The following is a 13,264-nucleotide window of genomic DNA, read 5'->3' as shown; positions in this document are numbered from 1 at the left end:
GTCTGAATAGTCTGTGGGGAAGGTCGGCTTTCTGGACCTAATTTCTTCAAGAAAAAGACCTTGATAATCTTGTGATGACAGATGCAGATGATCACGGTGAAGCCCTTACTCTATTGAACAGTACAGCGGTTCTGGGTTGCACGCCTTTCTCTATTTTCAGGGACGTTGATGTGGCAAAATTTAATTGGAAAAGGGTTATTGCCATCACTCACTATTTAAATTCAATGACATCACAGGAAGCAGCAGCATCTGAACTTTGATCTTGGCTGGAAACGTTGAATGATGCCAAACACTGGGAAACTGGAGCTTGCGTTATGCTGGTTTTACTACTAATGGTGTGCCATACGGAAGCTCAAGCACCTTCCTCTGGATTAGTGTTGTGAACCCTCCAGGAGCTCTTGTTATATTTTTCTGAACTTCAACTTGATGTGTTTATCTATCAATGGCCGGGTAAGGAAGAACGAGTCAACGATCTTGTTTCTACTATGACAAACATGATCTATTTTTCACTGACTTTGCACCACCATTGTTTTATCTCTTCTTTAAGCATGGGACTCGAGCACCGTTCCCAAACAGACGAGGTGGCCGAGTGGTTAAGGCGATGGACTGCTAATCCATTGTGCTCTGCACGCGTGGGTTCGAATCCCACCTTCGTCGTATTCTTTCTTTATAGTCTGCATTTAAACATAGACCAAAGTCTTTCAACCTCCCTGTGAAAGACAGGAATGAGTACAGATATGGAAATAGAGATGTAAAAATAAGTTCATTGGTGCAGGCGGAGAATGAAATTAGTCAAAGACTTTCCTCGTAGGTTTCCATTCTTTACTATTATAGGAGCCAAAATCAGCGCAGTTAGTAAATTCCCAAGCTTACATCCCAAATTCTTTTTTCTTTTAGTTGTCTGCCTTTTACATGTTCCTTTTGCCATCATTCTGACCTGCTATCTAAACTCATGAACCTGTTCAGCATCCTACTCAATACATACATACCCATAAAAGTACATACTCAAACGCATACCGACAATGTATCACCAACATAAGCACACACGCTTTCGCAAATCAGATGTATGATGACGTACTGAACACATGCAGAGATATACAGCCATTTTTACACAACCAGAAATTCATATGCCTGGAGATCTACCTAGGTATAACCCATGGTTTCTTTGCACTTTCTGTTGTTGGCTGTGAGCAAGCAGCAGGTGGCCTTGTAGCTCAGAGGCAGAGCACTGGTCTCGTAAACCAGGGGTCATGAGTTCAAACCTCATCAGGGCCTCGGGCGGATTATTTTCAAAAAGCACGGGGAAGAGAAGCCAGAGTTGCACCATCTACAGAGAACCTTTTATGACGGGATAAATCCTCATAATTGAAGTCTTCCACAGAAGGAGTGAAATAGAGTTCGAGAGGAAGGCCTAATGTTTTCAGGCAAAGACTGACAAAAACCTTGCAATGTCGCATGTAGCTGCTTTGGTGAAAAGACTGTTCAAGTTCACAATGCAACGGAGGGGTGTTCCCCATCTCCATACAATCATCTCTTTGATAATGTAAACGTGCCAGGCGTGTTGAAAGACAAAGACAGACACAACCGCACATACCAGTTGAAGAAAGACAGCCAGCAAACACATTTGTATAGAGGTAAGCAAGCCTCAATTAGAGATGTGAGTCCCTCCGTTTCTGCGGGAGTCCACAAGTTTAATAAAAAATGAACACATATCTTTCATGTTCTAATGATTACCAATCTTTCTGATTAGCTCTGCATAGCTCCAATGGCTATGTGTGTGTGTGTGTGTATGTGCCCGTGTGTGTAGGGGAAGGGGTCGGTAGATGTGTTCACGCAGAGCAAGTTGCATACATCGCCAACAGCCATTCTCTCCTGCTCCTGTGCATCCAGTTCGGAAGCGAACCCACCCAATTGTTCTATATGTCTGCTACCCTGACCGCATTCACACATCATTGGCTATTAGTATGCAGCTTGTGGGCGCTGTCAATGGGATATAAGCACCATTCCCTATGTCTGCAATAGCTAGACCAGATTCTGAGGTATGAGGAGCAGGGGTCCAGGCACTTCGCCTGACAAACGCCGGGCTTAGCCCTGCCGGGCCTAGCCCTGAGGGGCCTAACTGGGCATGGCCCTGTGTAAGGTAGGGTGAGCAGGGGACCACTTGCAACTAACCTTCGGCACCAATCAGGCATGGAGAGGTCTGTGCAAATGCCCAGCCCTTTAGCAATCTCGATCTGCAAAACCTTCAACTCCTAATTCTCATGGCTCCCAGAAGCCCTAGCCCATATGCAAATGAGGCGAGTTCCTATCAGCATCCTTGTTCTGCTTGATTTTATCAAAGTGACTGCCTGATTAGTGAAAGGGTATTTATTCTCAGAGGTTTGCTTCAAAGGCGATAATGCAGTAAATAGACAACATTAATCTTTGTAAGTTGATATTGTCTCCTGGATCCTACTCCAGTAACCCTTTTTCTACCTTTACAAATGTCTTCCGTAAGTGGTGCTCAGCAGAAAATGGAGTATAATAACAGTTGACATTTTTTATTTTCTGTTCTATTTTCAAAAACCCTCCGTAGCTGTATTTAAAGCGCAAACACCCCATAAATAACTTGCAATGAGTATTCCATGTCTAAAAGGCAGAGGAGCTGTCATACAACATTAACTGACAATCAAGGAAACCTTGAGGTGAACCAAAAAATGTCCAGAACATGTATTGGTTCAATAATTCAGTTTTGAGGTGAATTAGTAAAAAGTTCCAAAGTTGCTCCAGGTGAGGCTTGAACTCACAACCTCGGCATTGCTCACTGCATGTACTGCTGTATAAGTACCGCGCGCTAACCGATTGCGCCACTGGAGCTGCTGTGTTTTGGTTTTCGACATGAAACTACACCCACAAACACACACACAAGTGTACAAAAGCACCCACAAGCTCTGGCATTGTCTTTTTAGCTGACACCAAATTATGGGTGCCTTGTAGTGCCCATATTGTGCCACTGGAGCTTACCTTTTAGCCTGATATACACTTTGCCACTGATGTTCAGCCAATGGTGCAGTCAAATGTCCCTTCTACATTTTTGTCATGCTGCAGGCAGTGCCACTGGAGCCAGCATGATGATCTTCCTCATATTCAACACGTGTCAATTGAAACACCTCCCAATGTCATCTTGGCGATGCCTATAAACACCCCAGGACTTTGATGAATTTTTCTCAACAGCAAGTGAGGCAGTTTTCCTGCAAACGGCTGGATGTACCTCAACAAGGAACGCATTGTGGTTCTATTTTGAAGATGTTTGTGTTATTACCTGTAAAGACTTGAATGCCTAACATAATCCCTGTAGACGAGGTGGCCGAGTGGTTAAGGCGATAGACTGCTAATCTGCTGTACACGCGTGGGTTCGAATCCCACCTTCGTCGATTTTAACTTTTGAAATCTTTTTTAAACATCTGCATTGCTCTAAGCACCATTGCCATTGGCTTTCAAAGAACATACAGACAAAAGTGAAAATATGCATGTTAGTTGATTAAGAAGGACACAAACAAGGTTGTCGTGTTACTGGCAGGAATGCAATCTGCTGTGCTTGACTACCCTTTGAGCCAGAATCCGGATGGAAATTTAAAAAAGCAAAGGTAATATCCATATTGTCTCTCTGCTGCCATGTACATGTTTTTTTCAACTTTCACGCATCACATCTCCTCATTAGTCACCCTAAAATTGCGCGGAATACGCACAAATTAGCTGCTCCTCAAAAAATCGGCCAGAAAAAAACAGGTCAAATCACAATCATATACATACATTCTCACACACCCTTCAAATATGTCTACCCAGTAAACATCATGTTGTGTGCTCGTTGTGTTGCTGTTATGCGTCATAACCTGAGGGGCTCTGTAGCTCAGTGGCAGAGCACTGGTCTTGTGAACCAGGGGTCGTGAGTTTGATCCTCATCAGGGCCTCCAAATGGTAATTTTCTTGAACATTGTTGAATAGGAACTGATATTGCACATTGTACCTGTGCAACCTTTTACCAATGGATTCGGGCCTATAACAAAGCCACAAGCGCAAGGTGTCTGAATAGTCTGTGGGGAAGGTCGGCTTTCTGGACCTAATTTCTTCAAGAAAAAGACCTTGATAATCTTGTGATGACAGATGCAGATGATCACGGTGAAGCCCTTACTCTATTGAACAGTACAGCGGTTCTGGGTTGCACGCCTTTCTCTATTTTCAGGGACGTTGATGTGGCAAAATTTAATTGGAAAAGGGTTATTGCCATCACTCACTATTTAAATTCAATGACATCACAGGAAGCAGCAGCATCTGAACTTTGATCTTGGCTGGAAACGTTGAATGATGCCAAACACTGGGAAACTGGAGCTTGCGTTATGCTGGTTTTACTACTAATGGTGTGCCATACGGAAGCTCAAGCACCTTCCTCTGGATTAGTGTTGTGAACCCTCCAGGAGCTCTTGTTATATTTTTCTGAACTTCAACTTGATGTGTTTATCTATCAATGGCCGGGTAAGGAAGAACGAGTCAACGATCTTGTTTCTACTATGACAAACATGATCTATTTTTCACTGACTTTGCACCACCATTGTTTTATCTCTTCTTTAAGCATGGGACTCGAGCACCGTTCCCAAACAGACGAGGTGGCCGAGTGGTTAAGGCGATGGACTGCTAATCCATTGTGCTCTGCACCGTCGTATTCTTTCTTTATAGTCTGCATTTAAACATAGACCAAAGTCTTTCAACCTCCCTGTGAAAGACAGGAATGAGTACAGATATGGAAATAGAGATGTAAAAATAAGTTCATTGGTGCAGGCGGAGAATGAAATTAGTCAAAGACTTTCCTCGTAGGTTTCCATTCTTTACTATTATAGGAGCCAAAATCAGCGCAGTTAGTAAATTCCCAAGCTTACATCCCAAATTCTTTTTTCTTTTAGTTGTCTGCCTTTTACATGTTCCTTTTGCCATCATTCTGACCTGCTATCTAAACTCATGAACCTGTTCAGCATCCTACTCAATACATACATACCCATAAAAGTACATACTCAAACGCATACCGACAATGTATCACCAACATAAGCACACACGCTTTCGCAAATCAGATGTATGATGACGTACTGAACACATGCAGAGATATACAGCCATTTTTACACAACCAGAAATTCATATGCCTGGAGATCTACCTAGGTATAACCCATGGTTTCTTTGCACTTTCTGTTGTTGGCTGTGAGCAAGCAGCAGGTGGCCTTGTAGCTCAGAGGCAGAGCACTGGTCTCGTAAACCAGGGGTCATGAGTTCAAACCTCATCAGGGCCTCGGGCGGATTATTTTCAAAAAGCACGGGGAAGAGAAGCCAGAGTTGCACCATCTACAGAGAACCTTTTATGACGGGATAAATCCTCATAATTGAAGTCTTCCACAGAAGGAGTGAAATAGAGTTCGAGAGGAAGGCCTAATGTTTTCAGGCAAAGACTGACAAAAACCTTGCAATGTCGCATGTAGCTGCTTTGGTGAAAAGACTGTTCAAGTTCACAATGCAACGGAGGGGTGTTCCCCATCTCCATACAATCATCTCTTTGATAATGTAAACGTGCCAGGCGTGTTGAAAGACAAAGACAGACACAACCGCACATACCAGTTGAAGAAAGACAGCCAGCAAACACATTTGTATAGAGGTAAGCAAGCCTCAATTAGAGATGTGAGTCCCTCCGTTTCTGCGGGAGTCCACAAGTTTAATAAAAAATGAACACATATCTTTCATGTTCTAATGATTACCAATCTTTCTGATTAGCTCTGCATAGCTCCAATGGCTATGTGTGTGTGTGTGTGTATGTGCCCGTGTGTGTAGGGGAAGGGGTCGGTAGATGTGTTCACGCAGAGCAAGTTGCATACATCGCCAACAGCCATTCTCTCCTGCTCCTGTGCATCCAGTTCGGAAGCGAACCCACCCAATTGTTCTATATGTCTGCTACCCTGACCGCATTCACACATCATTGGCTATTAGTATGCAGCTTGTGGGCGCTGTCAATGGGATATAAGCACCATTCCCTATGTCTGCAATAGCTAGACCAGATTCTGAGGTATGAGGAGCAGGGGTCCAGGCACTTCGCCTGACAAACGCCGGGCTTAGCCCTGCCGGGCCTAGCCCTGAGGGGCCTAACTGGGCATGGCCCTGTGTAAGGTAGGGTGAGCAGGGGACCACTTGCAACTAACCTTCGGCACCAATCAGGCATGGAGAGGTCTGTGCAAATGCCCAGCCCTTTAGCAATCTCGATCTGCAAAACCTTCAACTCCTAATTCTCATGGCTCCCAGAAGCCCTAGCCCATATGCAAATGAGGCGAGTTCCTATCAGCATCCTTGTTCTGCTTGATTTTATCAAAGTGACTGCCTGATTAGTGAAAGGGTATTTATTCTCAGAGGTTTGCTTCAAAGGCGATAATGCAGTAAATAGACAACATTAATCTTTGTAAGTTGATATTGTCTCCTGGATCCTACTCCAGTAACCCTTTTTCTACCTTTACAAATGTCTTCCGTAAGTGGTGCTCAGCAGAAAATGGAGTATAATAACAGTTGACATTTTTTATTTTCTGTTCTATTTTCAAAAACCCTCCGTAGCTGTATTTAAAGCGCAAACACCCCATAAATAACTTGCAATGAGTATTCCATGTCTAAAAGGCAGAGGAGCTGTCATACAACATTAACTGACAATCAAGGAAACCTTGAGGTGAACCAAAAAATGTCCAGAACATGTATTGGTTCAATAATTCAGTTTTGAGGTGAATTAGTAAAAAGTTCCAAAGTTGCTCCAGGTGAGGCTTGAACTCACAACCTCGGCATTGCTCACTGCATGTACTGCTGTATAAGTACCGCGCGCTAACCGATTGCGCCACTGGAGCTGCTGTGTTTTGGTTTTCGACATGAAACTACACCCACAAACACACACACAAGTGTACAAAAGCACCCACAAGCTCTGGCATTGTCTTTTTAGCTGACACCAAATTATGGGTGCCTTGTAGTGCCCATATTGTGCCACTGGAGCTTACCTTTTAGCCTGATATACACTTTGCCACTGATGTTCAGCCAATGGTGCAGTCAAATGTCCCTTCTACATTTTTGTCATGCTGCAGGCAGTGCCACTGGAGCCAGCATGATGATCTTCCTCATATTCAACACGTGTCAATTGAAACACCTCCCAATGTCATCTTGGCGATGCCTATAAACACCCCAGGACTTTGATGAATTTTTCTCAACAGCAAGTGAGGCAGTTTTCCTGCAAACGGCTGGATGTACCTCAACAAGGAACGCATTGTGGTTCTATTTTGAAGATGTTTGTGTTATTACCTGTAAAGACTTGAATGCCTAACATAATCCCTGTAGACGAGGTGGCCGAGTGGTTAAGGCGATAGACTGCTAATCTGCTGTACACGCGTGGGTTCGAATCCCACCTTCGTCGATTTTAACTTTTGAAATCTTTTTTAAACATCTGCATTGCTCTAAGCACCATTGCCATTGGCTTTCAAAGAACATACAGACAAAAGTGAAAATATGCATGTTAGTTGATTAAGAAGGACACAAACAAGGTTGTCGTGTTACTGGCAGGAATGCAATCTGCTGTGCTTGACTACCCTTTGAGCCAGAATCCGGATGGAAATTTAAAAAAGCAAAGGTAATATCCATATTGTCTCTCTGCTGCCATGTACATGTTTTTTTCAACTTTCACGCATCACATCTCCTCATTAGTCACCCTAAAATTGCGCGGAATACGCACAAATTAGCTGCTCCTCAAAAAATCGGCCAGAAAAAAACAGGTCAAATCACAATCATATACATACATTCTCACACACCCTTCAAATATGTCTACCCAGTAAACATCATGTTGTGTGCTCGTTGTGTTGCTGTTATGCGTCATAACCTGAGGGGCTCTGTAGCTCAGTGGCAGAGCACTGGTCTTGTGAACCAGGGGTCGTGAGTTTGATCCTCATCAGGGCCTCCAAATGGTAATTTTCTTGAACATTGTTGAATAGGAACTGATATTGCACATTGTACCTGTGCAACCTTTTACCAATGGATTCGGGCCTATAACAAAGCCACAAGCGCAAGGTGTCTGAATAGTCTGTGGGGAAGGTCGGCTTTCTGGACCTAATTTCTTCAAGAAAAAGACCTTGATAATCTTGTGATGACAGATGCAGATGATCACGGTGAAGCCCTTACTCTATTGAACAGTACAGCGGTTCTGGGTTGCACGCCTTTCTCTATTTTCAGGGACGTTGATGTGGCAAAATTTAATTGGAAAAGGGTTATTGCCATCACTCACTATTTAAATTCAATGACATCACAGGAAGCAGCAGCATCTGAACTTTGATCTTGGCTGGAAACGTTGAATGATGCCAAACACTGGGAAACTGGAGCTTGCGTTATGCTGGTTTTACTACTAATGGTGTGCCATACGGAAGCTCAAGCACCTTCCTCTGGATTAGTGTTGTGAACCCTCCAGGAGCTCTTGTTATATTTTTCTGAACTTCAACTTGATGTGTTTATCTATCAATGGCCGGGTAAGGAAGAACGAGTCAACGATCTTGTTTCTACTATGACAAACATGATCTATTTTTCACTGACTTTGCACCACCATTGTTTTATCTCTTCTTTAAGCATGGGACTCGAGCACCGTTCCCAAACAGACGAGGTGGCCGAGTGGTTAAGGCGATGGACTGCTAATCCATTGTGCTCTGCACCGTCGTATTCTTTCTTTATAGTCTGCATTTAAACATAGACCAAAGTCTTTCAACCTCCCTGTGAAAGACAGGAATGAGTACAGATATGGAAATAGAGATGTAAAAATAAGTTCATTGGTGCAGGCGGAGAATGAAATTAGTCAAAGACTTTGCTCGTAGGTTTCCATTCTTTACTATTATAGGAGCCAAAATCAGCGCAGTTAGTAAATTCCCAAGCTTACATCCCAAATTCTTTTTTCTTTTAGTTGTCTGCCTTTTACATGTTCCTTTTGCCATCATTCTGACCTGCTATCTAAACTCATGAACCTGTTCAGCATCCTACTCAATACATACATACCCATAAAAGTACATACTCAAACGCATACCGACAATGTATCACCAACATAAGCACACACGCTTTCGCAAATCAGATGTATGATGACGTACTGAACACATGCAGAGATATACAGCCATTTTTACACAACCAGAAATTCATATGCCTGGAGATCTACCTAGGTATAACCCATGGTTTCTTTGCACTTTCTGTTGTTGGCTGTGAGCAAGCAGCAGGTGGCCTTGTAGCTCAGAGGCAGAGCACTGGTCTCGTAAATCAGGGGTCATGAGTTCAAACCTCATCAGGGCCTCGGGCGGATTATTTTCAAAAAGCACGGGGAAGAGAAGCCAGAGTTGCACCATCTACAGAGAACCTTTTATGACGGGATAAATCCTCATAATTGAAGTCTTCCACAGAAGGAGTGAAATAGAGTTCGAGAGGAAGGCCTAATGTTTTCAGGCAAAGACTGACAAAAACCTTGCAATGTCGCATGTAGCTGCTTTGGTGAAAAGACTGTTCAAGTTCACAATGCAACGGAGGGGTGTTCCCCATCTCCATACAATCATCTCTTTGATAATGTAAACGTGCCAGGCGTGTTGAAAGACAAAGACAGACACAACCGCACATACCAGTTGAAGAAAGACAGCCAGCAAACACATTTGTATAGAGGTAAGCAAGCCTCAATTAGAGATGTGAGTCCCTCCGTTTCTGCGGGAGTCCACAAGTTTAATAAAAAATGAACACATATCTTTCATGTTCTAATGATTACCAATCTTTCTGATTAGCTCTGCATAGCTCCAATGGCTATGTGTGTGTGTGTGTGTATGTGCCCGTGTGTGTAGGGGAAGGGGTCGGTAGATGTGTTCACGCAGAGCAAGTTGCATACATCGCCAACAGCCATTCTCTCCTGCTCCTGTGCATCCAGTTCGGAAGCGAACCCACCCAATTGTTCTATATGTCTGCTACCCTGACCGCATTCACACATCATTGGCTATTAGTATGCAGCTTGTGGGCGCTGTCAATGGGATATAAGCACCATTCCCTATGTCTGCAATAGCTAGACCAGATTCTGAGGTATGAGGAGCAGGGGTCCAGGCACTTCGCCTGACAAACGCCGGGCTTAGCCCTGCCGGGCCTATCCCTGAGGGGCCTAACTGGGCATGGCCCTGTGTAAGGTAGGGTGAGCAGGGGACCACTTGCAACTAACCTTCGGCACCAATCAGGCATGGAGAGGTCTGTGCAAATGCCCAGCCCTTTAGCAATCTCGATCTGCAAAACCTTCAACTCCTAATTCTCATGGCTCCCAGAAGCCCTAGCCCATATGCAAATGAGGCGAGTTCCTATCAGCATCCTTGTTCTGCTTGATTTTATCAAAGTGACTGCCTGATTAGTGAAAGGGTATTTATTCTCAGAGGTTTGCTTCAAAGGCGATAATGCAGTAAATAGACAACATTAATCTTTGTAAGTTGATATTGTCTCCTGGATCCTACTCCAGTAACCCTTTTTCTACCTTTACAAATGTCTTCCGTAAGTGGTGCTCAGCAGAAAATGGAGTATAATAACAGTTGACATTTTTTATTTTCTGTTCTATTTTCAAAAACCCTCCGTAGCTGTATTTAAAGCGCAAACACCCCATAAATAACTTGCAATGAGTATTCCATGTCTAAAAGGCAGAGGAGCTGTCATACAACATTAACTGACAATCAAGGAAACCTTGAGGTGAACCAAAAAATGTCCAGAACATTTATTGGTTCAATAATTCAGTTTTGAGGTGAATTAGTAAAAAGTTCCAAAGTTGCTCCAGGTGAGGCTTGAACTCACAACCTCGGCATTGCTCACTGCATGTACTGCTGTATAAGTACCGCGCGCTAACCGATTGCGCCACTGGAGCTGCTGTGTTTTGGTTTTCGACATGAAACTACACCCACAAACACACACACAAGTGTACAAAAGCACCCACAAGCTCTGGCATTGTCTTTTTAGCTGACACCAAATTATGGGTGCCTTGTAGTGCCCATATTGTGCCACTGGAGCTTACCTTTTAGCCTGATATACACTTTGCCACTGATGTTCAGCCAATGGTGCAGTCAAATGTCCCTTCTACATTTTTGTCATGCTGCAGGCAGTGCCACTGGAGCCAGCATGATGCTCTTCCTCATATTCAACATGTGTCAATTGAAACACCTCCCAATGTCATCTTGGCGATGCCTATAAACACCCCAGGACTTTGATGAATTTTTCTCAACAGCAAGTGAGGCAGTTTTCCTGCAAACGGCTGGATGTACCTCAACAAGGAACGCATTGTGGTTCTATTTTGAAGATGTTTGTGTTATTACCTGTAAAGACTTGAATGCCTAACATAATCCCTGTAGACGAGGTGGCCGAGTGGTTAAGGCGATGGACTGCTAATCTGCTGTACACGCGTGGGTTCGAATCCCACCTTCGTCGATTTTAACTTTTGAAATCTTTTTTAAACATCTGCATTGCTCTAAGCACCATTGCCATTGGCTTTCAAAGAACATACAGACAAAAGTGAAAATATGCATGTTAGTTGATTAAGAAGGACACAAACAAGGTTGTCGTGTTACTGGCAGGAATGCAATCTGCTGTGCTTGACTACCCTTTGAGCCAGAATCCGGATAGAAATTTAAAAAAGCAAAGGTAATATCCATATTGTCTCTCTGCTGCCATGTACATGATTTTTTCAACTTTCACGCATCACATCTCCTCATTAGTCACCCTAAAATTGTGCGGAATACGCACAAATTAGCTGCTCCTCAAAAAATCGGCCAGAAAAAAACAGGTCAAATCACAATCATATACATACATTCTCACACACCCTTCAAATATGTCTACCCAGTAAACATCATGTTGTGTGCTCGTTGTGTTGCTGTTATGCATCATGACCTGAGGGGCTCTGTAGCTCAGTGGCAGAGCACTGGTCTTGTAAACCAGGGGTCGTGAGTTCGATCCTCATCAGGGCCTCCAAATGGTAATTTTCTTGAACATTGTTGAATAGGAACTGATATTGCACATTGTACCTGTGCAACCTTTTACCAATGGATTCGGGCCTATAACAAAGCCACAAGCGCAAGGTGTCTGAATAGTCTGTGGGGAAGGTCGGCTTTCTGGACCTAATTTCTTCAAGAAAAAGACCTTGATAATCTTGTGATGACAGATGCAGATGATCACGGTGAAGCCCTTACTCTATTGAACAGTACAGCGGTTCTGGGTTGCACGCCTTTCTCTATTTTCAGGGACGTTGATGTGGCAAAATTTAATTGGAAAAGGGTTATTGCCATCACTCACTATTTAAATTCAATGACATCACAGGAAGCAGCAGCATCTGAACTTTGATCTTGGCTGGAAACGTTGAATTATGCCAAACACTGGGAAACTGGAGCTTGCGTTATGCTTGTTTTACTACTAATGGTGTGCCATACGGAAGCTCAAGCACCTTCCTCTGGATTAGTGTTGTGAACCCTCCAGGAGCTCTTGTTATATTTTTCTGAACTTCAACTTGATGTGTTTATCTATCAATGGCCGGGTAAGGAATAACGAGTCAACGATCTTGTTTCTACTATGACAAACATGATCTATTTTTCACTGACTTTGCACCACCATTGTTTTATCTCTTCTTTAAGCATGGGACTCGAGCACCGTTCCCAAACAGACGAGGTGGCCGAGTGGTTAAGGCGATGGACTGCTAATCCATTGTGCTCTGCACGCGTGGGTTCGAATCCCACCTTCGTCGTATTTTTTCTTTATAGTCTGCATTTAAACATAGACCAAAGTCTTTCAACCTCCCTGTGAAAGACAGGAATGAGTACAGATATGGAAATAGAGATGTAAAAATAAGTTCATTGGTGCAGGCGGAGAATGAAATTAGTCAAAGACTTTCCTCGTAGGTTTCCATTCTTTACTATTATAGGAGCCAAAATCAGCGCAGTTAGTAAATTCCCAAGCTTACATCCCAAATTCTTTTTTCTTTTAGTTGTCTGCCTTTTACATGTTCCTTTTGCCATCATTCTGACCTGCTATCTAAACTCATGAACCTGTTCAGCATCCTACTCAATACATACATACCCGTAAAAGTACATACTCAAACGCATACCGACAATGTATCACCAACATAAGCACACACGCTTTCGCAAATCAGATGTATGATGACGTACTGAACACATGCAGAGATATACAGCCATTTTTACACAACCAGAAA

The 13,264-nt window shown here is 43.3% G+C and overlaps 14 non-coding genes across 14 annotated transcripts; 11 read left to right on the top strand and 3 right to left on the bottom strand.

Annotated features, from left to right (window-relative positions):
* Window positions 1-575: 575 nt before the first annotated feature.
* On the top strand, window positions 576-657 carry TRNAS-GCU (transfer RNA serine (anticodon GCU)). Its single transcript has one exon. It is a non-coding gene; the product is annotated as a tRNA-Ser (tRNA).
* Window positions 658-1,203: 546 nt separating this feature from the next.
* TRNAT-CGU (transfer RNA threonine (anticodon CGU)) lies at window positions 1,204-1,275 on the top strand. The gene has a single exon. It is a non-coding gene; the product is annotated as a tRNA-Thr (tRNA).
* A 1,486-nt stretch (window positions 1,276-2,761) lies between these two features.
* TRNAI-UAU (transfer RNA isoleucine (anticodon UAU)) lies at window positions 2,762-2,856 on the bottom strand. Its single transcript has 2 exons — window positions 2,819-2,856; window positions 2,762-2,797 (listed from the first exon to the last, which is right to left on the bottom strand). It is a non-coding gene; the product is annotated as a tRNA-Ile (tRNA).
* A 480-nt stretch (window positions 2,857-3,336) lies between these two features.
* TRNAS-GCU (transfer RNA serine (anticodon GCU)) lies at window positions 3,337-3,413 on the top strand. Its single transcript has one exon. It is a non-coding gene; the product is annotated as a tRNA-Ser (tRNA).
* A 465-nt stretch (window positions 3,414-3,878) lies between these two features.
* On the top strand, window positions 3,879-3,950 carry TRNAT-UGU (transfer RNA threonine (anticodon UGU)). The gene has a single exon. It is a non-coding gene; the product is annotated as a tRNA-Thr (tRNA).
* A 1,293-nt stretch (window positions 3,951-5,243) lies between these two features.
* On the top strand, window positions 5,244-5,315 carry TRNAT-CGU (transfer RNA threonine (anticodon CGU)). The gene has a single exon. It is a non-coding gene; the product is annotated as a tRNA-Thr (tRNA).
* Window positions 5,316-6,801: 1,486 nt separating this feature from the next.
* On the bottom strand, window positions 6,802-6,896 carry TRNAI-UAU (transfer RNA isoleucine (anticodon UAU)). Its single transcript has 2 exons — window positions 6,859-6,896; window positions 6,802-6,837 (listed from the first exon to the last, which is right to left on the bottom strand). It is a non-coding gene; the product is annotated as a tRNA-Ile (tRNA).
* Window positions 6,897-7,376: 480 nt separating this feature from the next.
* TRNAS-GCU (transfer RNA serine (anticodon GCU)) lies at window positions 7,377-7,453 on the top strand. Its single transcript has one exon. It is a non-coding gene; the product is annotated as a tRNA-Ser (tRNA).
* A 465-nt stretch (window positions 7,454-7,918) lies between these two features.
* On the top strand, window positions 7,919-7,990 carry TRNAT-UGU (transfer RNA threonine (anticodon UGU)). The gene has a single exon. It is a non-coding gene; the product is annotated as a tRNA-Thr (tRNA).
* Window positions 7,991-9,283: 1,293 nt separating this feature from the next.
* On the top strand, window positions 9,284-9,355 carry TRNAT-CGU (transfer RNA threonine (anticodon CGU)). Its single transcript has one exon. It is a non-coding gene; the product is annotated as a tRNA-Thr (tRNA).
* Window positions 9,356-10,841: 1,486 nt separating this feature from the next.
* TRNAI-UAU (transfer RNA isoleucine (anticodon UAU)) lies at window positions 10,842-10,936 on the bottom strand. The gene is made up of 2 exons: window positions 10,899-10,936; window positions 10,842-10,877 (listed from the first exon to the last, which is right to left on the bottom strand). It is a non-coding gene; the product is annotated as a tRNA-Ile (tRNA).
* Window positions 10,937-11,416: 480 nt separating this feature from the next.
* On the top strand, window positions 11,417-11,493 carry TRNAS-GCU (transfer RNA serine (anticodon GCU)). Its single transcript has one exon. It is a non-coding gene; the product is annotated as a tRNA-Ser (tRNA).
* Window positions 11,494-11,958: 465 nt separating this feature from the next.
* Window positions 11,959-12,030, top strand: TRNAT-UGU (transfer RNA threonine (anticodon UGU)). The gene has a single exon. It is a non-coding gene; the product is annotated as a tRNA-Thr (tRNA).
* A 687-nt stretch (window positions 12,031-12,717) lies between these two features.
* On the top strand, window positions 12,718-12,799 carry TRNAS-GCU (transfer RNA serine (anticodon GCU)). Its single transcript has one exon. It is a non-coding gene; the product is annotated as a tRNA-Ser (tRNA).
* Window positions 12,800-13,264: the final 465 nt, after the last annotated feature.

Source organism: Ambystoma mexicanum, chromosome 13 (assembly GCF_040938575.1).
Source record: "Ambystoma mexicanum isolate Mex_15411 chromosome 13, UKY_AmexF1_1, whole genome shotgun sequence".
Lineage (NCBI taxonomy): Eukaryota > Metazoa > Chordata > Amphibia > Caudata > Ambystomatidae > Ambystoma > Ambystoma mexicanum.
The sequence above is the reverse complement of the archived record's forward strand: the minus strand, read 5'-3'. Positions and strand labels throughout refer to the sequence as shown.